Genomic DNA, 10,483 nt, shown 5'->3' on the forward strand with positions numbered 1-10,483 from the left:
GGGAACGCCCTCATATCACCCCTTTCTGTCCTGTACAGTGAGAATCTGCATGAAAGAGGGAAATATGAAGGAAAAAATGTTACTTTCTCACCTACAGGAGTATGAGAAGTAACAGGCGTAAAATGCTTATGTGGTTTAGTCCTTGCTTGGCACACGGAAGTGCCTAACAATGTTGACTGAATCACTACTAGTTTAAGAAGTAAGGAAAAGATTTTGAATGGCTTCCAAACATTCCTGGAATCTCCAGAGTTATTCCCCAGAAGGCAGTGGCTGCTTGACTAACAATTATGCCAATGAATAGATGTAATAAATGAACTTACCATTTTGAAATTTGTGTTGGTTTCCTATTTATGACAGTAAGTTGAGGCTGGAGGTGTTCAATCCCTGTCTCCCATTCAGGCATATCTTAGAGACAAAATGGTTATGGAGAGGCTATGCCATCCTGGATGGCTCATTTGTGTCCATGATACCCTGTTGAATTCTTGAACTTTCAGGAAAATTTCCAGGACATTTTCTAATGGGCTCACTGGTGGCAAGAGCCTCTTTGCAGCCCAGCTCTTAGAGGAACTCAAGTTCTTCAGGTCATTTCCATTGCTTCTTAAACTCTCCACTCTGTGTGTTAGATGACATGATGAAAGTAACACAGGTACTTCCCACACAATGTGGGTTTTGGTTTCAGGCACTATTGTCTGGAAAGGAAAGGAAAACATTGAGAAGACATTGGTGTGCAGTTGAAGTTTGGGGAAAGAATGGTAGAGACACATGTTTTGTAGAATCCACAAAGCTTGAAGAGAAAAAAAAGAAAATATACCTTTAGGTGTAAAGTTTGTATAATCCTTGTGTACTCAGTTACTGGGACAAAAATATACAAGGAGGCAAGTCAGGTAACCAGTATTTACTCACATCTGAAATATGCATCAATATGCTTTGCGTTTGATAGAATTTTCTCACTAAATTTCTTCCTGTGACTCTGTGGTAGGGATGTCGGTCCTAATGTTACAAACATGGACTCTAAGGTATAGGTTTGCTTAAGTGGCTATCCAAAGCCAATTCATGAATTCCACAAATATTTATTTGATCAAATAGCACACAATTGTCACAGCTTCTCCTATAATAGGGACATATCTAGGTCACCAGGGAAGCATTCTTGAGACATATATCCTCACTGACATCCATCCCAGGTTTCTGGCATGTTTTTCAAAGAGGAGAAAAGAAAAACATAAGGAGAAATTGGGATTATTTGAAACTCTATGACTCTGTTACTTTCTTTTTTCCTTTGTAGTGATAATAAATCCTGCTTTCCTCCTAATACTCAAGGGAGCTAGTGATTGAGAATACGTCAGTATGACATCATTCTCATTACTTCCAATCACTCTCCAAGGGCAGAGTTTGAAGGAGATGTTTTGTGATCAACTCACTCTCCTTGGGCTATAACACTTCTGTAGACTGAAAGGGACCTAAGCGATTTATTTTTCTGAAAAACCCATTTCCTGGTTTATCCGTGCTCCCACCCTTGCAGGTGGATTTAGTATGTCTAATTTCTCTGAGTTAGCAGTGAGGCCTACATAATTTGAGGCTGCATCTTGATGTGAGCCACCTGGCAGATTCTTTTGTCCCATTACCATTTGAAACCCTGCACAGTGGACACCAAAAGCCAATCTACCTCCCAAGAGGTACATCAAAACCTTGGCCAGTCTGGGGAGTGCTGGGATAACTATGTCACTCATCATTCCTCACCAGCCTGAACTAGAGAATTTTCCTGACAGCTACGCTTAATTTGTGATCATAGGGCAACATTCAAAGGTGAATATTTACAACCAAGTGTTTGGAAAAGTGCATTTAAGTTTCTTCCAACCCAATCAGAAGAAAAGTCAGCTTTGAGTTAGGTTTTCAACAATTTTCGGAGAAGATAGGGATATTTTTAGAATTTTAAGTAGGATCCATGCCCAGCGCAGAGCCCAACACAGGGTTTGAACTCACAACCCTGAGATCAAGACCTGAGCTGAGATCAAGAGTAGGATGCTTAACCCACTGAGCCACCCAGGCACCCCTGATATTTTTAATGGGAAAATAAAGGAGTGCTTTATTGATTTATAGGTCTGAATTCTTATAGGAAATTAACAAGATTTACATAGAGTTTCACAAGGCTTATGTTTTCTCTAGTTGTAAATGGCTTTCTGAGTTCATATATATATATATATATATGAGAAAACTTATTTCCTTGGCTCTTTTAATGAAGCTATATATTAGATCCACCAAAGAAATACTTGTTTTTAAATATCACAACTGCTAAATATGAAATCAAATGGTCCACCAAGTAGTCAAAGGGAAAAAGGTATGTGGGGTGGGGGAGTCCCACAAAGAATCAAATTGCCAGTGAAATTTATGATGAAATAATGGGTAAAATATGGAAAATGCAGGATTTTATAAATGTTTTTCCTTACTTTTTCCTGCCTAATTCTTTTGATACAATGAAAACACCAAATTAGCCTTGAGATTAGACCTGGAATTATATTGCAGTCTGTTTTGTAAGGCGGCGGTGGGGGCGGGTGGGGTATTGAGCAGAATTAGAGGGACCTGTGTTCACATCCAAACCCTGTTCTGTTACATATGTGTAAGTAGCTACTTTTCTCCATGGCCCTAAATATACCTCCTAGCAGGGTTACGATGCTATGCACATATCCTTATCTTATCAGATAATAAGTGACAAGTACCTGCTGGTTCCATTCCCGTTTGCTAAAACATCACATGGTGTAGAGACAACTTTTCCAACAGGGGCTCAGCAACACTTGCCTGCTCACAAGTCCCCTGTGATGCTGTACTTGCCCTTCTGCTTATTGGCTGTGTGGAGTCATTCCCTCTCGGCTGCGCACTTGGCTTTGGGATGGAGTTTGCAGTCCTGTTCTCTGCAGCTTTCTAACCTCTCATAGCTTCGTCTGTGTGCTAATTGTGCCAGGAATAGGAAAACTACAGCATTTCTCTCCATCCAGTTGTACCCTTAGTATATTCATTACTTTTAACTGCTGATTAACCCCCACAGCTACTTCATTATTAGTGGATAGAGCACAATGTTTGTGATAAATAGAAATATAAAATTCCCACCTTATGTCAAAGAGGAGTCACTTCCAAACTCTTAAAAAGAAGAAAACAGTAAGCTGTATGAGGAACTTGTGCTCATGTACAGTTTTCTATAATTCTCTAGTGCCCTTTAAAGATTAGTGTTGAAGCCATTTTGCCCTTTGAATGACTGTGATGAGCTCGCTCTGTCTGAAATTACAAAGTCTCTTATAACCTTAGGGCAGCCTCTTCTCTATTACTTATGGTCGGAGCTGAGTTCCATGCACATTCCAGTGAGAGGTTCGTGGTCACCTGAGACCATTACCCCTTGACACTACTCCGAGTTTCTTCCTTTCCATTAGATACCAGGAGGATTGTTCTCTGTGGACCTAGAACTCATTGTGATGTCCACAAAACCTTGTTTTTATTTTGATATAACTTAGTGATTATTCAGGGAAGTTTGCTCTTATTTATATGAAAAAACAAATCAAGTATTTGAAATTCAACTTGTTCAAATACATTTTGGAATACGAAGGAGTCCCTCAAGTATTTTCCTTCATATTCAATACCATTATTTTTTTTAGTTTTGAAAACGTGCCAAGTCCTGGAAGTCTTTCTGTCCTATGAGTAGGGCAAGGGAGAGGAGCCTGTCATACAGGCTGTTGCCTGGGGAATTGGCCAGAAGAAAGGTGGAGAAAAAATAATGAACACAGAACGTTTGTTGTGACTGCTTCCTTGTGAAATAACTCTTGCTGAAGAGGAAAATCCACTGTAATTGAAACCTCCATTGACTGCAGGGCCACTCAAAAATTTTCCCCAGTATCGGGGCGCCTGGGTGGCGCAGTCGGTTAAGCGTCCGACTTCAGCCAGGTCACGATCTCGCGGTCCGTGAGTTCGAGCCCCGCGTCGGGCTCTGGGCTGATGGCTCAGAGTCTGGAGCCTGTTTCCGATTCTGTGTCTCCCTCTCTCTCTCTGCCCCTCCCCTGTTCATGCTCTGTCTCTCTCTGTCCCAAAAATAAATAAACGTTGGAAAAAAAAATTTTTTTCCCCAGTATGTAATGAAATTCTTATCTATCTATTCTAAATGATTATTTGTGTGAGAGAGAACACAAGGGGGAGGGGCAAAGAGAGAGACAGAGACAGAGACAGAGAGAGACAGAGAATCCAAAGTGGGCTTCAGGCTCTGAGCTGCCAGCACAGAGCCCAACTTGGGGGCTTGAACTCAGGCGAGATCAATGACCTGAGCTGAAGTCAGACACTTAACTGACTGAGCCACCCAGGATCCCTGAAATTTTTGAAACACAAAGCCATGCTACAATAATTATCTTGTTGGCATCTGTGTATCCAGGACCTAAACTGTTCTTAGTATCCACTATTGTATTAAACAAACCCAAATCTTAGTGGGTCTAACTAAATTCATTCAGAGAGGTTCAATAGGGATTAACAGAGATCTCAAATATCTTGCACACTCTAATCAGGTTGTTGATGGTTAGCTGTTGTGTGAGACCTTACATTGGGATTGAACCTTTCTGCATGTGCATGGTGGCTGGGTTTAGTGGGTGAGCATTCCATGAGAGCCAAATGGATGCCATATCAACTTTTATATTCCACCTCACTTGTACTGAATTCTTTTCATTCAGACAGCCTGCAAGTAATACCCAGGTTCTAGAAGGTAAAAAGAGATTACGGCCCTTGATGGGACAGTGACAAAGTTCTGGAAGAACATGTGGGACTGGAATTATTGCTGTCACCATTTTTGGAAAATACATTATGCCACACATTAAGATTTTACTATATTGGCTTTATCACATGTCTTTTTGTACTTTATCCATGTATTAATCCATCTTACGGTACAAAGGAAATTGCAGACATCAGTACACTTCCTCCTTAATACCTTTGTACACATACCAATAACTAGAGTTCAATACCTCTTACATGTTTTATTCTATGCAACTTTATGGAAATTTACATAAAGTAAAATATGCTAATCTTAAATGTATGATCACCATGAATTGGTAAATGCATCATCTGTGTAACTCAAACACCTCTCATTATATAGAATATTAGTGGGAACCTGGGTGGCTCAGTAGGTTGAGCATCTGACTTTGGCTCAGGTCATGATCTCACGGTTCATGGGTTTGAGCCCCTCATTGGGCTTGCTGCTATCAGTTCAGATACTGCTTTGGATCCTCTGTCCCCCCCTCTCTCTGCCCCTCCCCCCACTCATGCTCGCTCGCTCTCTCTCAAAAATGAATAAACATTAAAAAAAGAATATTGGTATCAGCCTGGGAACAGTATCCCTTATACCCCTCCCCAGCGAGTCCTAGCTTCCCCCTAAGAGAGGCACCCATTGTTCTGATTATTTTTTTCACCATGGCTTGTCTTGTAAGTTCTGGAATTTCATACAAATGGAATCAAATCATATGCCCTCTATTTTATAAGGTTTTAGTTTTCCTTTTTTTGTATACAAATGCAACTGATTTTTGTATGCTGATTTTGTGTCCTGCAACTTTACTGAATTCATTTATTAGTTCTAACAGTTTTCTGTAGAGTCTTTAGGATTTTCTCTATATAAGATCATGTCATCTAAAAACAGATTATTTTATATCTTTCATTTCATGTTCCTTCTATTTTTTTTTTTTTTTTTTTGCCTCACCTAATTTCTCTGACAAGGATTTCCAGAATTGTGTTGAATAAAAGTAGCAAGTTTAGGCATCTCCAACTTGTTTCTGATCTTACAGGAAAAGCTTTCAGCTTTTCACTAGTAAGTATGATGTTAGCTGTGGGCTTGTCATACATTGTCTTTCTTATGTTGATTGTTGCTTCTACACATAATTTTTTGGAAGTTTTATATTATGAAAGGGTGTTGAATTTTGTCAAATGCTAGTTCTGCATCCATTGAGATATGATTTTTATCCATTACTTTGGTGTAGTGTATTACATTATCAGACAAAAAGACAGCTTATGGAGTGGGATAAAATATTTGCCAACCATGTATTTGATAAGGGATTAGTATCCAAATATATGAGGAACCTCATAAATTAATAGCACAAACTGATTAAAAAGGGGTTAAAGGAACAGAATAGATATTTCTCTAAGAAGATGTACAAATAGCCAATAGGTTTATGAAAAAATGCTCAACATCATTAATCAACAGGAACATGTGAATCAAAGCCACAATGAGATATCATCTTACTCCTATTAGAATGAAAATTATCAAAAAGACAAGGAATAACAAGTGTTGGTGAGGATGTGGAGAAAACCCTTGTACACAGTTGGTGGGAATATAAATTCATATAGCCATTATTGAAAATAGTATAGAGGTTCCTCAGAAATTTAAAATAGGACTACTATATGAACCAGAAATCTCACTTTTGGGTATATATATGCAGGAAAAGAAATTAATATCTCAGAGAGGTATCTGCACCTCCATGTTCATTGCCACATTATTTGCAATAGCTAAACTGTGGAAGAAACACCCTAAGCATCCATTGATAAATGAATGGATAAAGAAACTTACATATATACATAATGGAATATTAGCCTTCAAAAAAGGAAACCCTACCATTTGCAATACTGTGTATGAACTTGGAGGACATATAGTTTAGTGAGGTAAGCAAGAGATAGAAAGAAAAATATTGCATGGTATCTATGTGGAATCTAGAAAAATTGAACTTAGGGAAACAAATTGTAGAAGAGTGGTTACCAGAGGTTAAGCGGTGTTCGAAATGGGATAATATTGGTCATAGAGTACAAACTATTAGTTCATGTACAACATGGTGACTATCGTTAATGTATTGTGTCCTTGAAATTTGCTTAGAGGGGCGCCTGGGTGGCGCAGTCGGTTAAGCGTCCGACTTCAGCCAGGTCACGATCTCGCGGTCCGTGAGTTCGAGCCCCGCGTCGAGCTCTGGGCTGATGGCTCGGAGCCTGGAGCCTGTTTCCGATTCTGTGTCTCCCTCTCTCTCTGCCCCTCCCCCGTTCATGCTCTGTCTCTCTCTGTCCCAAAAATAAATAAACGTTGAAAAAAAAAATTTTTTTTTAAATAAAAAAAAAAAAGACATTTGCTTAGAGTAAATCTTAAAAGTTCTCATTACAAGAGAAAAAATTTGTTTATGTGTGGTGCTGGATGTTAACTAGGCTTATTGTGATGATCATCAAACCCAATTCAACAGCATGTTAAAATGACTAGATACCATAATAAACTGAGATTTATCCCTGGCGTATAGGAATGGTTCATCATATGCAGGTCATAAATGTGACACACCACGTTAATAAACAAAATTAAAATCTCATGATCATCTCCACAGATGCAGAAAAAAAATCCACAAAATCCAACATAGTTTCATAATAAAAACTTTCTACAAATTAGGAATTGAAGGAATGGACCCTGACATAATAGAGGCCATAGATGACAAGACCACAGCTAAAATCATACCCGATGGTGAAAGATTGGAAGCTTTCCTCCAGGAATAGGAATAAGAAAAGGATATCCGCTCTTAGTATCCCTCGTTTAACATGGTACTGGAAGTCCTGGCCAGAGCAATTAGGCAACATAAAGAATTAAAAGGCATCCAATCAGAATGGAAGAAGTAAAACTGTCACTGTTTTTAGATAACATGATCTTACATATAGAAAATCCGAGAGACCCACCAAAGAACTGTTGGAACTGATAAACAAATTAAGAAAGTTGCAGAGTATAATATCAACATACAAAAATCAGTTGTGTCTCTGTATACTAACAAGGAACAGTCATGAAAAATTCTGTGTTCTGTCTGTGTATGAAGTAAGAGTTCTGGGTTTTGTGCAGAGAACTTTGAAAGGTGGTACTTATAAAATCACTGTTCATTATTATTAATTTTTCTTTATTTTTTTAAGAACTCTTTTTTTAATGTTTGTGTATCTATTTTTGAGACAGAGAGACACATAGAGTGTGAGGGGGGTGGGGCAGAGAGAGGAAGACACAGAATCTGAAGCAGGCTCCAGGCTCTGATCTGTTAGTGCAGAGCCGGACTTGGGGCTCGAACTCACAAACTGTGAGGTCATGACCTGAGCCGAAGTCAAATGCTCTGAGTGTTCCAGTTGAAAACATAGGATTTTTACTGGGACCCTCCCTCCTTGCTTGACCTTGAACTATAACTTCCCCAGCCTCTTACAGCTTCAAAAATCTCTGTTTGGTTTATCAGCAAGTAATCTTGGTTGTATGTTTTTTAGCCTCTCAGACACTACTTTACATTTAGCCAATTCCTCAAGGTGAAAAGTGATACAGGATGGTGAGCTCCCAGAATGGGCTTTTTCTGCTTTCCAGGATCATGGGCACTCAAGCCATTTTTGCTTTCGTAGCTCTTGTATGCCTTCAATATTTTTAATGAGGACATTGTCTGTTTCCCAGCCCTTGTGTACTCTCAACCCAATGTCTCCTAATGGGAACGTCTTGTGAAACTATATTACGATACTACATCCAGGATGTTGACATTGCTATCGTCTTCTTTATCTTTTTTTTTTTTTTTTGTAAAGAAAGTATTACAGTCTGTGTCTATTAATTCCCATATCTTAAATCTGAGTGGTTCTGTTTCTGCTGTTTGTTGTTAGCACTGCCTCCCACGTTTGGTACCTTGTTTCCTTTCTTGCTAGTCATTATCTTTCATTGTGTGCTAGTTATCGTATTTGAATAATCATTGATAGGAATAATTGAGGCTTGAGTTCTTTGCTTATTCAGTTCACCTTGTGTCACTACCTGTCCTTGGCCATCTTCTATCCAAGTCAAGGCTTAAGACTCTACATCTCCAGGGCTGCAGATCTGCACAAGACTTGTTCACTTCAGTTTTCCCTTTACCCTGAGGATACAGGTGAGGTGTTTCGTTCAGAATTGTCACCTAGACGTTGTCCTAGATGTTGACTTATCCTCCTCTCGTCCCAAAAGAACACTAAATCCACAGCCTGGTTGAAAACAACACTTCCTTCTGACTTGTCAAATTCTCTCATGGCAAAAGCATTTTTTTAATAATGATTTTTTAAATGTTTGTTTATTTTTGAGACAGAGAGAGAGAGAGAAAGTGTAAGTGGGGGAGGGGCAGAGAGAGGAAGACACAGAATCTGAAGCAGGCTCCAGGCTCTGAGCTGTCAGCACAGAGCCGGACATGCGGCTCCAACTCACAAGCTGTGAGATCATGACCTGAGCTGAAGTCAGACACCTAACTGACTGAGCCACCCAGGCACCCCAATAAAGATTTTTTAAGTAATCTCTACACCCAACATGGGGCTCCAACTTATAACCCTGAGATCAAGAGTCAAATGTTCCACTGACTAAGCCAGGCAGGCACCCCCAAAAGTATTTTTGAGTGTTAGGTCTACTTCTGTGGGTTCTCACAGTCGCTGGTGAGGCAATTTCTTGTTATCCTCTGATGTGGTGTTAAAGATATGTTTAACATTGTATCATTTGTTTTGGTTGTGCTCACCACTGGATTGGTCAAGCTAGCCATTGCCTCAAAGGTAAACTATATGCATATGAGTGGAAGACTAAACTTGCACATATGCACACAGGTAACCATATGGCCTGACAAGACAAGAAATGCCCTTACCTCCTGCATCTGTGCTTAGATGTTATCTTCCCAGTGAGACCTGCATTGACCCTTCTCATCTCCTAACACATTAGTCTTCCTTACTCTGCTTTATAATAATCTGTATTACCTTCTAGTAATCTGTATCACCAACTTCTTTATGTCATTGCCTTTCCCATGCTAGAAGATACATTCCAGGTAGGCAGGTATCTCTGCATGCTTGCCATATATATTCCCTAGCCTAGGACAATCCCTGGAATATAAGATCATTCAGTATAATTATATTTCTTTCATGCATTCAAAAAGATCATTCAATATAATTTTTGAATGTATGAAAGAATAGATGAATGAATGAAATGATTAGTGCCCTTTGAGTTTGTCAGCAAAAAGAGATTGTGTGTCTGAAACGCTAAAGAGGGGACAGGAAAAGTAAATAAGTGTGGTTGTTTTCAGCCTATGAAAGTGGTTAAGTCTATGCAGGGGGCAGTCAAAATCCAGTTCTCTCCAGTTTCCTGAGCAGGATAGGGTTGCCATGAATGAGTCACTCCAAGAGTTTGCTCACTCCTTGTCCCTAAGGAGGCCAGGAACCCTGCTCATTCCCACAGAGAAGTCACCTGTTTTGGCCTGATACAATTCACAGGTCAGTCAGGGACACCCCTTCCTCTTCTTCTCTTGGTACCACCATATGGTTACGGGGCCAGAGATCAGGTACACAGGCCAGAATGTCATGGGTTCACAAAGCCCATCTTCTGCAGATAACCTTCCTGTAAGAAAACAGTTCCGTCAATTTTCTATCTGGTTCCACTTTGTCATTTCCTCTCAGAGGTACTCGGTCATACTTAGAATTATCACACTCATTGCAAGAT

This window comes from Leopardus geoffroyi, chromosome D1 (assembly GCF_018350155.1).
Source record: "Leopardus geoffroyi isolate Oge1 chromosome D1, O.geoffroyi_Oge1_pat1.0, whole genome shotgun sequence".
Classification (NCBI taxonomy): domain Eukaryota; kingdom Metazoa; phylum Chordata; class Mammalia; order Carnivora; family Felidae; genus Leopardus; species Leopardus geoffroyi.